Source organism: Erythrolamprus reginae, chromosome 2 (genome assembly GCF_031021105.1).
Source record: "Erythrolamprus reginae isolate rEryReg1 chromosome 2, rEryReg1.hap1, whole genome shotgun sequence".
NCBI classification, from domain to species: domain Eukaryota; kingdom Metazoa; phylum Chordata; class Lepidosauria; order Squamata; family Dipsadidae; genus Erythrolamprus; species Erythrolamprus reginae.
In genome coordinates, this window is record NC_091951.1 from 47,815,209 (window position 1) to 47,829,617 (window position 14,409).

The 14,409-nt window shown below is 42.6% G+C and overlaps 1 pseudogene; it reads right to left on the reverse strand.

The window, feature by feature from the left end:
• LOC139159400 (zinc finger protein 208-like) overlaps window positions 1-14,409 on the reverse strand; it is a 115,036-nt pseudogene continuing 100,627 nt past the window's right edge.

Here is a 14,409-nt window from a genome sequence, read left to right on the forward strand (position 1 = left end):
TTTTCTGCCGTCAGACTTCTATGTTTCTATGTTTCTCCCCTGTGTGGATCCTTTGATGTGAAATAAGATGAGTATTTTGCCTGAAGCTCCTTCCACACTCCATCCATTTTTATGGCTTCTCCCCTGTGTGGATCTTGTGATGGCGGGTAAGATGACTATTTTTACTAAAGTCCTTTCCACACACTGTGCATTTATATGGCTTCTCCCCTGTGTGGATCCTTTGATGGGATTTAAGATGACTGAGGAGACGGAAGTCCTTTCCACACTCTAGGCATTTATATGGTTTCTCCCCTGTGTGGATCCTTTGATGGCGTGTAAGATCATTGCTTGTTCTGAAGCCATTTCCACACTCCGTGCATTTGTATGGCTTCTCCCCTGTGTGGATCCTTAGATGTGAAATAAGAGTACTATGTTGGCTGAAGCCCTTTCCACACTCCGTGCATTTGTATGGCTTCTCCCCTGTGTGGATCCTTTGATGGCGTGTAAGATCATTGCTTGTTCTGAAGCCATTTCCACACTCCGTGCATTTATATGGCTTCACCCCTGTGTGGATCATTTGATGGGATGTAAGTTTACTGCTTTCAATGAACTCCTTTCCACACTCCATGCATTTATATGGCTTCTCTCCTACGTGCATCCCTTTCTCAGATATCACTCTTTCTCTAGAATGAGTGAATGTCCCACTGTAATTTGTTCCACTGTCTTTGCATATATAGTCTTCTGGTTTGGGTTTAGTTGGATAATATTCATTTACATCTAATATGTCTTTGAATAGTCCTGCACCTTTCCTAATATATTTTTTCTCTATTTTTCCTGGTTGTTCAAGAAAGCTTTGCAACTGAGCATCAACTGAAGATGAGGTTTCCTTATTCCAATTATTTGTTCGGTTTTTCTTCTGCCTTTTTTGTTCCATTTGATTTTCAGGCTTCTCTGTTCCGTTCCCAAGTCTGTACTTTTGGAATGGTTCATTCGACTCTTTATACCCTTGCCCACTATAACCTTTAAAGGAAAAGATGAATAAAAATGTTAGCAAGGTTAAGAAAAAAGGAGAAACATCCCATAAAGCATTTGTAGAAAACCTAAGATCTATTGGAGGTGGGCCAATTCCGGAAGAGCCCTCTGAGAATTAACTTTGAAACAAAAATGCCCTAATTCCAAGACTCGGGATAGAAGTGAAATGGAAGCAAAGTCTATTAAGCCAAACTAATTAATTGAATTGCAATCCTTGATATTTGGAACACCTGGGCCAAATAATATGAAATATCGGTATCAGAGTTTAGCATTACCTGAAACCAAGGAATTACTTTATCACTGACAGGTTTAAATCAAAATAGAAAAACTCAACAGTTGACAAATGGCACAGGATTCCTCTAAGCAGAAAGCCATTGATCTACTTCCATACTAGGAGCAACAAAACAGCATATCTTTTCCTTCTCTCTCTCAAGAGATGACCTTTATTTGGAGAAATTCAAATAAGAAACAGCCAATGGCATCTAACCACATCATGTCTTCCTGAACTCTTCCTGGAGAATAGAAAATCTTACCTAAGGAAGCCGAGTTTCTGTAATTTTCCAGCATGACTTCCCAATGCAGATCTTTTTGGTGAGGATCCAGCTGAGACCACTCGTCCTCAGAAAAATAAAAAGCCACATCCTCAAAGGGCAGAAGACCCCCCTGGAAAAAAGAGTACAGAATAGGTCTGGGAGGGACGGCAAGATCTACCCTTTTCTTTAGGAAAATTGTGCACTAAGGTCTATGCTTAGTCGGATTCCAGGATTGAGATGAGAAAATGGACAGAAGAAAAAGGATTTGACTGAAAAAATATTTTAGGCAGCTTTTATGAGATCTTTTGTTGCCATTCAGTAAAAGATCCATTTTCTTCTGGATGGATTTGGTAAAGTGCCATCAGTACCCAGAGACACAAAACTCGTCATATAGCAAGGAAGCTTCAAATAGTCTCAGCCATTGGCTGAACGGGAAACAAAGAAACAGAACCAGGGAGAAAACAAATCTAATAAATAATTTCCCTTCTCTTACTTGAGTTGGAGGTTGAACCATAATTTCATCTTCACCATAAGGAAGAATCAGCTTCCCTCTATTCTCCCCTGTGAGGGACACAGAATTATAAAATGCAAAATTAACAAAATAGGAGGAGAGGTGCTGTAATAGCAAAGACATAGAGAAGATGAGCCAGCTGAGATCTCCATGGGGAATGAGAGAATCTTGTATTACCTGTGCATGTACCTTGATTTTTGTCATGTTCAGTAGGCCTCAAGGAAAACAGTTCCCTAGGGGCATCGGATTGATGCCTCCTTCCCTCAGGATCTCTGTTCTCCACAGTGAAGTTCTTGGAATATAAGCCGGAGAAAAGAAGAAGAATGAAAGGACCACATAAACCATGACATGGATTCTTGTTCTGTTCTTTCAACACCAACTGAAAGCACCCAATGTCCATCAGTTAGTTTGGAAAAGAAGAAAGACAAGTTTCCCAAATCTTTCTTCTAGGATTGGATAATGGAACAACGTCCTTCAAGAATTAGTGAAATGTTATGAATGTTAGAGAATTGGTAAAAATTTTAAATTTATTCGTTTGTCCAATACACAATACATATGGAAGAGAATAGACACCAAGTAATATATATATAAAGATAATATGTAAAAATAGAGGAGAAGATATATGAAAGGAAGAAAATATATATGATATATGAGATAAAGGAAAGACAATTGGACAGGGGAGCATAAACTTCAAAAATATTGTTTATTACATCTAAACTCCTTCTAGGCTCCCGAGATGAAATTATCTCACCTGCAACTCTACCTGCTCCTCCTTCTCCTCCTCTGCCTGGCTCAGGAGGAAGCCTTCCACCAGGGCCACCGCCTGGGGGGTGGTCTCTGCTCCACACTCCCGCACCCAGCTCTCCATCTGCAGGGGCAGAAGCGCCAGGAACTGCTCCAGAACAACCAGGTCCAGCATCTGCGTTTTTGTGTGCTTTTCTGGTCTCAACCATCGACAACAAAAGGAATGGAGTCGGCTGCAAAGTCCTCGGGGACCCTCATCCTCCTGATATTGGAGGCTCCTGAATTTCCAGGCATGAACTTGTGAAACAATGGTTTCCTCCTCCAAGATCTTCTGCCCAGATCTCCCCCAGATCTCCCCACAGCTCCCAGACTTAGAACCAGAAGGGCTTTTTCCTGTTCTCTCATATGCCAAATGGCTTTCCATTCTTTCTCTGTCCTATTACACAATTCCAAATAGGTTGAATGAATCTTGAGGGTCTCCAAATGCCTTTTCATTCACTGGAGCATTCATCTAGCCTGAGAACAAACTCTTTGTTGAAGAGAACTTTGTTGAAGAGAACTTTGTCTCTATGAAATGCTGTAGAAATCGCTTCCAGTTTACATATCTGAGACTGAAAACCAAATAAAGAATTAGAAAATGGTTCATTAACCATGGTTCATTGAGTAGTAATCCTACTCCTGGAAGGAAGCATATTTCTGAGCTATTGGAGGATTACAGTGGCACTGAGCAGTTAGTTTCTATGTATGTGTTGCAAACCATGGACTTGACCCTCATCAAAATTTATGATGAAATACACTGAATAAATGCATTTGAGAACAGTTGTTTTTCTATTTCTTTCTCCCTCAAAGAAGGGCGTGATTTTTAAAAACCAAGAAAAATATATACACCCTAAAAAGGAGTGCATTAAAGAGCAACAAAGGGGATTAAACTGGAGGATAAAACAGGTGTAGAACTTTTTTTAAACTGGGTATGTCTATGTTGATGAAAAGAAGGACTAGGGGAGACAGGATAACAGTGTTCCAATATCTCCAGGGTTGCCACAAAGGAGAGGAAATCTAGCTATTCCCCAAAGCACCTGAGGGCAGGACAAGAAGCAATGGGTGGAAACTAATCAAGAAGAGAAGCAACTTAGAACTAGGTAGAAATTTTCTCATAGAACAATTAATCAGTGGAACCCCTTGCCTCCAGAGGTTGTGAATGCTCCAACACTGGAAGTTTTTAAGAAGAGATTGGGTAATGGTTAGATAGCCTGGAGTCGGCTAACTTGAAGAAAACCACAGAGAGGCATGTCAGGAACAAGGAAATGTATATTCAGCAACAAAACAGGTGAGGCAGAAGTCAGAACAACGGAGGATGAGAGCTCCCTATTTGTAGGGAAGCTGTCAAATGAGGGGCCAATGGGAGCAGTCATTTTATTAATTAGATTATTAATTAATGAGTAAATAATATTCCCCTCTCAGACTCGAGGCGGCTTTTCTCCTTCACTCCTGTTTCCCCCCCAAAGCAGACTAGAGATTCTACTTTCTCCCTTGCTTCTTCCTGGCTCTTAGGCAGAGGTGGGCTGCTAAGGTGGAACGGTGATGTGTGTTTGCTCCTGTGGCTCTGAGTCACGGTGCAAGTCCAGAGCAATTATGCTACTGCACCTAGAGCTGCAAGCAAGGTTCACACAACATGCCAATCCCAGAACACATTAAGAAACCATGAAAGTTCACATAAAATGAAAGGCAACGGAGTGAGTCTTGCTTAGGATGTTCCATTTCCCTTTATTCAGGATTTCCTTGTTAAGAGTCAAATTATATTATTATAAGCAGGCAGGTTCACAAAAAGATTGCCTTAAGCCCAAAGAGTAACTGCAAGTGGTGAGTTTGTGTGAAACACAAGGGTTGAAGGAATGTAGATTGGGATTATTTCCTGGTTCCCTTACCCTTTGCTGGAAATAATAATAAATAATAGTAATAACAACAAAAGAGGTGGAAGGAACCTTGGAGGTCTTCTGGTCCAACCTCCTGCTTGGGCAGGAGATACTCCACCACTTCAGACAAATGGTTATCCAATCTCTTCTTCAAAACTTCCAGTGTTGGAGCATTCACAACCTCTGGAGGAAAGCTGTTCCACTGATCAATTGTTCTAATTGCCAGGAATTTTCTCCTTAGTTCTAAATTGCTTCTCTCCTTAATATTCTTATGGATTAAGTTCCAAGTGGGGAAAAAGAAACTGGATTCACCGAGGTTGCTTGGAAAGGAGGTTTAATGGTGGACAGGAGCACATGGCATGAGCTTCTGTCCAGAGAAGGTGGATCACCTGTTTCCAGATGTTAGGTGTGTGGGGGGAGAAATTCTGAGAAGTTCTTTGTTTTATCTTCTATGAGGCCCTGTCCTGAGGCCCTCCTGCTTCTATGACAGAAATGCACTGATTGGCTGTTGGATTCCCATGGTGCCATGCAAAGGCAACAATGTGGGCTGTGTTTGTGAGTTTGGGTTTGGCTGGCCCTTTGCTGGGTGGTGGTAGAATGAAAGCTCTTTGGGCAATTCCTAATATGGCTCTGTCAGGAGTTGGTTTGTTATGTAGAATAGATTAGTCCATCTTTTAACAAAGGTGAGCTGGGCCATTCCTTGATGGACACATTGACAAAGGTGGGGGCTACTAAGAGTGGGTCTTTTTTTTGTTTCCTAAAAGCATGTTTCCTGTGATGTTCAATATAATCTGCCTTTTTAAATATTTCCAAGGATATTTCATTTTTTCTAGGAGACGGGTACTTATTTATTTTGTCCAATACACAATGAGGGTTTTAGTAGGTATATATATATAAACACATAGTAAAATACATGATGAAGGTTATAGAGGAGATACTCATAGTAAAATATATCTATGAAAGAATAGAAAAGAAGATATAGTAATAGAACATATCAATGAAAGAATAGCAGAAGAGATATAGGAATAGAAGAAAGGTATAGGAGATATAGGAGAGCAATAGGACAGGGGACGGAAGGCACTCTAGTGCATTTAATAATAAATAAATACATACATGCATACATACATACATACATACATACATACATACATACATACATACATACATCAATATCTCTTACTTCTTCAGCGTGAGAACCTCCTGCCTCCCTCTGAATGGGAAAACATCCACCAGTCACCCAGGACCACTGCTGGATCTCTTTCCTTCCCTTCAAGACTTTCCTCCAGTTGTACCTCCTGCAAAACTCAAAGGGTTAACCAGAGACTGCAGAATCCTAGACAGGCAAGATTAAGAATGTCACTCCCTTCTCACCCTCCTCTGGAATCCACCTTTCGCCCTCCAGTCGTTTAATGGTGAAAAACATGGATTTTATTTTATTTATTGGATAAGAAAAATGAGAATACACATGATTTGAATGCATGTAATGAATATAAAAAAAAGGGAACATCAGGACAGGGACTCTAGGCACTCTGGTGCCCTTATGCACGCCCCTTACAGACCTCTTTGCAATGGGGTGATCCCATCATTATGGTGACTTTTGTAAGTTTGTATACTGAGACAAAAATCAATCATGCTGTAGTCACTGTTGGAAAAGGCTTCTATTGCTTGTAGTCAGTAATTTTAAACTATTACAGAAGATGACATCGAGTCAGCTGTTGAGTCTAGTGTTAGATACTAATTGATCTAGCCCCAAATTAGCAAGGGTATTTATAAGGTTGTATGGATAGGTACATTTGTTTAGGGTGCAATTAGGGGCGTGCATAAGTGCCCTAGAGTGCCTTCCGTACCCTGTCCTATTGCTCTCCTATATCTCCTATACCTTTCTTCTATTCCTGTATCTCTTCTTCTAGTCTTTCATTGATATATTTTATTCCTATATCTTCTCTTCTATTCTTTCTTAGATATATTTTACTATGAGCATATCCTATATTACCTTCATTATGTATTTTACTATGTGTATACCCACTAAAACCCCCATTCTGTAATGGACAAAATCAATCAATCAATAAATTAATTAATCAGAGGTAGACTGAGGTCACCAAGAATGATAAGAGGGTATGTGCAAGTCAGTTAGTGAAGTTAGTGAAGTTAGTTAGTGAAGTAGCGATGTTGCTTTCTCTTTGCAGAGGGACCTCCAAATGGGTTGTACGTAGATTGCAGGTACTAATGCAAAGAAGGAAGAAAGGTACATTATTGATGGGGACCAGGTGTTTGTTGTGTCCACCCTGATCAGGAAGCCTTCTCAATCCAAGTGCTTTTAATTATGTTAGACCTATCCACAATCCTCCATATTTAAGAGGATCTGGAGAAAGTTGTACCCCTGCATAGAGGGGGGCCAAGGAGCAGACAAGAAATGGAATTCTGTCTTTTCACTCAAGACGCTCAAACTAATCTTGACACCGCATCCCAAAAAAGAGGACAATGGTGTTGTCCCCAGTTGGGGTTTGAGCCTGGTGCCGAGGTCAATGGAGAACACCAGACACGAGTTGCAAGTTTTCTTTCATTTTATTGAAGTGCTGCAAGGAAAGGGATAGTGGCCAAAATACGAAAGAACCATCCCAATAGAATTAAGAATTAAGAAAGCCTTATACATTTTCACCAAAGCAGAAGGGGGGAATATAAGGCATAAGGCAGGATATAATCAAAATATCATCTAATAAACATTTTTGTAATGATCTAACAATTATTCTATAATTTCTGAGGGTCTGTAGCAATGTTCCCTCTAATTTTTTTTCGGTGTGGGTGGAAAAGTATAATGTCTGAGCGGCACATTTTCATGCCTGGGCGTGGATCGGTTAGAAATAAAAGGGAGTCACGTGACCTCAGGACACACAGCAACGGTCATAAATATGAAAGAGCAACAACGTTTTGATCCTGCGATCATTGGGCTGCCGCAAAGGTCCTGAGTGTGAAAAGGGTCCATAGGTCACCTTTTTCAAGACCGTTTTTGAAGTGGACCCAAAGACAGGGTTATGTGAGAACGGTACCTTTATTTCAGCTCAGAACAAGTAAGTGACTTCAGCTAATACCGTCTGTCTTGCTTGGGAGAAACCACTTCTTTTATACATTTGCGGCTCCCGCCAAAGCAAGAGCAGCCGCGTCTGAGCCAATCAGGAGCGGCTTCCTGATTTAGCTCAGACAGCGTTGCAAAAGAGGAACAAACTATTTACAGAGATACAAGGTAGCCATTTCAGGATACAACACCCCTCCCTCCTTAGTTGGACACATCCATCACGAAAGCCATGTGACAAAATCGTCCAATCTGCCGGGTCTTCGCGAGGCTCGCTCCGACCTGCGCAGTTCAGTTGCGTCCTCGCTACCGACGGTGGAGGTCGGTTCGCTATTGCTCCCCCGGCGCGGCTGAGGCCTGGTTTGGGCTCCGGCCCGCTGACTCGACCTGGTAGGAACATCGTGGACTTCGGAGGATGAGGATGGCTCGGCGTCGCTGGAGGATTCTTCATGACCCGATAAGTCCATTTGAAAGTCTATTAAATCGGGTTGCGTGTTACAGTCTGTTAAAATGGGAGAGTCTGTATCAGCGGTTTGCTCCAGGGAGTTTTCCATGCGTTTTCGTACGTGGTCAATGTGCCGTTTCCACATTCGACCATCTTCCAGTTTTACAACATATGTTTTAGGAGCAGTCTGTTTAACAATAATTCCCTTCATCCAGTTTACACCTCCATCAAAATTTTTAACAAACACATTTTGTCCCAAATACATTTGTCTTTCAGGGTTTACATACAATGGCTTGTTGGTCCAAAACCTTGGGTGTAACCTATCCAGTGGGGACCTCAGTTTCCTCCCCATTAATAACTCAGCAGGGCTTACATGCGTGTGAGAGTTTGGGGTAATGTGCCGGGTCAACAAGAACTGGTCCAAATTTTGTTGTACATCTCCAGGGCCTGACCTGCGCAATGCTTCCTTTGCCACCCTAACGTAACGTTCTGCCAATCCATTAGCCCAGGGCGAGTAAGGCGAGATGAGTGCATGTCTGACTCCTAGATTATCCAAGAACAATTCAAACTGCCTGGCCGTTAATTGTGGCCCATTGTCAGACACTAAGATATCAGGGCAACCATGTGTGGCAAACAGGCAGCGCAGAACTTTGATGGTGGCACTTGTGGTTATGTTGTTCATTGCTATGATTTCTACCCATTTGGAAAATGCATCAACTACTATTAAGAAGTATTGTGACCCCACTGGCCCTGCAAAATCAATATGGACCCTGGACCATGGCCCTGCAGGTTGCTCCCATTCTACTGGAGTTGTTTTGGGGGGGTTAGGCCGTGATTCTTGGCATGGGTCACATTTGGCTACCCAGTTTTCAATATCAGCATCCAAACCTGGCCACCATAAGTGCCCTCTAGCTAGGCCCTTCATCCTGACAATCCCAGGATGGCCCACATGTAACATTTCGAGTACCTTTGTCCTTAGGCTTTTAGGAATGATCACTCTATCCCCCCACAACAGACAACCTTTTACATATGACAATTCTAGTCTTTTGGTTTTGAAATCACACAATTCAGGTTTCACAGAGTCATTTTGCCATCCCTTAAGTACAGTTTACCACCTGTTTTAGGATTGAATCTTGCTGCGTGTGTGCAGCCACCTCCTTTGCAGTAGTTAGCGGGTTGTCTTCGAGCTCTATCATTAAGACATCTGCAGATGGGGCAGGGTCCTCCACTAACTCTGCCATGGGGCACCTACTGAGACCATCTGCGTGGTTGATGGTTTTCCCCCCTTTATGGATGAGCTCGTACTGGTATCCCGAGAGGAAAAGGGCCCATCTGATTAGTCTTGGGGACATAAATGGAGGAGTGGGCTTGTTGGGGGCTAAGAGATCTAGTAAAGGCTTGTGATCAGTAACCAATTCAAAACTTCTCCCAAAAAGGTAATTATGAAACTTCTTCACCCCTGCCACTAAAGCTAGAGCCTCCTTATCTAGTTGGCTATAATTCCTTTTAGTACTGGTCATTGTTCTGGAAAAGAAAGCAATGGGGGCCTCTGTCCTATTCGGTAAAACGTGAGCCAAGACTCCTCCCACGCCGTACGGGGAAGCGTCACACGTCAGCCTAATGGGTAGCGAAGTACTATACTGGACTACCACACTTTTAGAAGTTAATAATTGTTTTATTTGTATAAAGGCCTCGTGTTCAGTTCTCCCCCATGTCCAAGGGGTTTCTTTCTGTAGTAAGCGGTGTAGAGGCTCTGCTGCTGTTGCCTTCTGTTTTAAAAAAACGGAGTAAAAGTTAAGGAGGCCTAAAAAAGCTTGCAATTCAGTCTTATTTTGTGGCTCTGGGGCTTCTCTAATGGCTTTCAGTTTCTCAGTCGTGGGGTGGATACCTTCCTTATCGATTTTATAACCTAGGAATTCTACGCTGTTGGTCCCCCAGACGCATTTGTCAGGCTTAATTCTTAACCCTTTGTCCTGAAGTCTCTGAAGTACTTCCCTTATTCTTTTGTTGAGCTGTTCTTGGTTTTCCCCTGCAATTAAGATGTCATCAAAATAGGGAATGGCCCCTTTAATCCCTGATAACAATCTTTCCATTATGCTTTGGAATATACCTGGGGCTATGCTTACTCCAAACTGTAATCTGGTACATTTAAAGGCACCCCTGTGGGTCACAATTGTTTGCGCGTTTGCTGTTGGTTCATCGACAGGCAGCTGTTGATAAGCTTGCGCGAGATCGATCTTTGCAAACCTTTTCCCTTCCCCCAGGGAGTGCAGGAGTTGTTGTACCACCGGAATGGGGTACGGGTGATGTTGGAGGGCCTTATTTAGCGTGGATTTATAGTCAGCGCAAACCCTCAAAGAGCCATCTGGTTTTAGAGGCGTGACTATGGGTGTTTCCCATGGCCCCTGCTCCACAGGAACTAAGATGCCTTGGCTTATGAGCTTATCCAGCTGCAGGTCAAGTTTGGGAAGGAGCGGAAGGGGTACCCTGCGAGGTTTGAACCGGACAGGTGGGACCTTGGGGTCAATAGAAAATGAGATAGGGGGCCCTTTATACGACCCCAAGGTGGGGCTAAACACTTCAGGGAACTCTTGTAAAAAGTTAGGCATGCTATCACAGTTAACAGTACAAATACCAGAAATTTCAATTCCCAAAGGTTCCATCCAAGCCAACCCCAGGAGAGAGTGCTTAGCCCCTGTAACAACAATCATAGGCAGGGTACGTTTAACATTCTTAAACACGATTGGTACATTCACTTTGCCCAGAACAGAGATTATCCCCCCTTGAAAATCTCTAATTACCAATGAGGTTTGCAATAGCTCAGATTTAGATAGGCTAGGCATTTACAATTTATGCTTTTCCCACGGCATAATGGTGTATTTAGACCCCGTGTCAAGCTCCATAGAACATGGCTTGTTGTTGAGAAGTAAAGAAACAACAATCTTGCCCCCGTTTTTTGTTGCCGTGTTATTCACGGAAAATTGAGTGTTACCTCTTGAGTAGTCGCGGTTAGCAGCTTAGTAGTTCTTTCGGCTCGAAAAATGGAAAGGTCGGTTTTCTCGCGGTTGAGGTGTTTGATTCTGGGGTCGTTGGTGGCGCGGAGTGGAGAAGGTCTCCTCCGGTGTAGCTGCTCTGCAGGCTTCAGAGATGTGGCCCCGTCGGTTGCAGCGGCGGCATATGGCGTCCCGGAAAGGGCATCGTTGGCGCTGATGGTTTGCTCGGCAGCCGGCGCAGGGGGCGGCGGTTTGAGGGAATCTGTGTTGTCTCGGCTGGTCTTGCAGCAGAAAACAGCTGTCCTCGTTGCGAGCTGGTGGGCTGAGGTCATCTGGGTCCTCGGCGCGGGAAGACGTGGAGTCTATCTTGGCGATGACTTCTTGTCTTTCGTGTTCCTTCAGCTCTTTGGCAGTGGCGTCGGCAACCTCTGCGGTTTGTGCTAGCTTAATCACAGTTTGTAGAGTCGGCTCGTCTTCGGTGAGGAGTTTGTTCCTGACCGAGGCGTTTCTCATGCCGAAAACTAAGGCATCAGTGAGGCGAGCTTCTGGGTTGTCAAACTTGCATTTCGCAAGCACCGTTCGAAGTCGCGTTGCAAATTGGTTTATTGATTCCGCTTCGCGCTGAGCCATTCTGGAAAACTGGTGCCGGAAAACTATGGCTGGTTTCGTTGGCTTGAAATGGCTCGCGAGCTTTGCTTGCAGGACGTCCCAAGCGACGGATCTTGCTGGCAGTGGGTCGGTGAGAGTCTGGGCAAGGGCGCGTATTTCTGGAACGCAGTAGTTTAGGAAGATGGCCCGTCTCCGCTCGGCGTTGGCGTCCGGTATTCCTGCTGCCTCGAGGAAGATCTCGAAGTTGGCTAAGTAGTCGTCCCAGGAAGTCTTCTCAGGATCGAAGAACTCAGGAGCCCGGCCGATTTGGAGGTTGTTCATGTTGCACGCGTGGTTTCTTTCGTCCGTCGTCGCCAGTGAAGTGGACCCAAAGACAGGGTTAGGTGAGAACGGTACCTTTATTTCAGCTCAGAACAAGTAAGTGACTTCAGCTAGTACCGTCTGTCTTGCTTGGGAGAAACCGCTTCTTTTATACATTTGCGGCTCCCGCCAAAGCAAGAGCAGCCGCGTCTGAGCCAATCAGGAGCGGCTTCCTGATTTAGCTCAGACAGCGTTGCAAAAGAGGAACAAACTATTTACAGAGATACAAGGTAGCCATTTCAGGATACAACAGTTTTAACTTTGAATGGTCAGTAAATGGACCATTGTAAGTCGAGAACAACCTGCCTTCCCCCCTAGATATTTTCTGTGGAGCTTCAAAATGGACTCCTGATCTGCTTCTAAAAGAGTGCACTGGTCAGACAGATAATTCTTGACTTCTGTTCTGACCCCAATGGAGGCCAACGTTTCTATCTCCTGAGTAAGACGGTTACTATTGCTCAAATGGGGCTACTTTGAAAAGTGTTCGGAAACTTCAGATCGTGCACAATGCGGCCGCGAGAGCAATCACGGGCCTTCCCAGATACGCCCATGTCTCATCAACACTCCATGGTCTGCACTGAGTGCCGATCAGTTTCCGGTCACAATTCAAAGTGTTGGTTATGACCTGTAAAGCCCTACATGGCATTGGACCAGAATACCTCCGGGACCATCTTCTGCCGCACAAATCCCAGTGGCTGATAAGGTCCCACAGAGTTTGCCTTCTCCGGATCCCGTCGATTATGCAATGTCATCTGGCAGGGCCCAGGGGAAGAGCCTTCTCTGTGGCAGCCCCGGCCCTCTGGAACCAACTTCCCCCAGAGATCAGAACTGCCCCCACCCTCCTCGCCTTTGGTAAGTTGTTGAAAACTCACCTTTGCCGCCAGGCATGGAGAAATTGACACCTCCCCCAACTACTTGGGTTATGTATGGTTTGATTGGGTTGTGTGATTATTTTATTATCAGGGTTTTTAAATTGTTTTTTAAATATTGGATTTGTACATTGTTTATTATTGTTGTGAGCCACCCCGAGTTTTCGGAGAGGGGCGGCATACAAATCTAATAAATTATTATTATTATTATTATTAATTATTATTATTATTATTATTGAGTTCTGCCTCACTTTACCATCTTTCTTGCCACAGTTGTTAAGTGAATCCCTTCAGTTGCTTGTCAGAAGATCCCAAAAGATGTTCACATAACCCTGGGACAGTACCACCATCATAACTACGTTGTCAAGTGTCCAAAGTTTGATCCAATAACCCCTTTATTTTTCTAACAAAGTCCTTCCTTCCTAGAAGGAAGAATAGAAAGAATAAAATGGAAAAGGGGATTAAAAGGGGATACAAGAAATAAAAAAGAGAAGGGTTTGGTTCAAAGTTCTGCTTAGATGAAAGAAATGGGAGTTTGAGAACGGTTGATTAAGCTTGGAGTATTGTTTTGTTTGCTCATTTATTTAACTTTAATTATTTTTTCTATTTAGATATGTGAATTTAAGAATTGCTGGTCTGTTTTATTATCGACACTGTATGTAGTAGGTGATACTGATTTGGATTAATGCATAAATGGAATTGAATTTAGAATTGTTGGGGAGATTAATAATATTTTTTTTTTCAATTTTTTTATTATTTTTTCATAAAACAGACATACAGACATACAAACATTGAACATAAAATGGGGATGTATTTCCCCGCTTCTTTTGAAAGTATACATTCAAATAGAGAAAAGAATACATAATCAAACATTTGTTAAATGTTAAAAAGTCTAGTAAAAAAATTTTCAAATCTTAAATGCAATATTAGTACGGTATAAGTAAAAATGCTTAATATGTTGTTTATATATAATATATTCATCTAATCAAACATTCAAACGAATCTCAATTACTAAACATACATAAAACAAAATTTTTAATATATCGCTTGTGAGTAAACTACTATATCAAAATCATCAACAAATACATCTAATATTATTATTACCTAAATAAAAACAGATCTATCTCTTATTTTTTCTTATCTAACCATTTATATATGTTGTTCCATGTTTCATAAAATTTTGTATCTTCTTGATCGTTTAATCGTCTTGTCATCATATCCATTTCGGCGCAATCTAATATTTTAGCTATGACTTCTTCTTTCTTGGGGATTTCCTCCCCCTTCCAGTTTTGCGCATATATTATTCTAGCCGCAGTTAATATGTGTATTATTAGGTAAAGAGTTTCCTTCT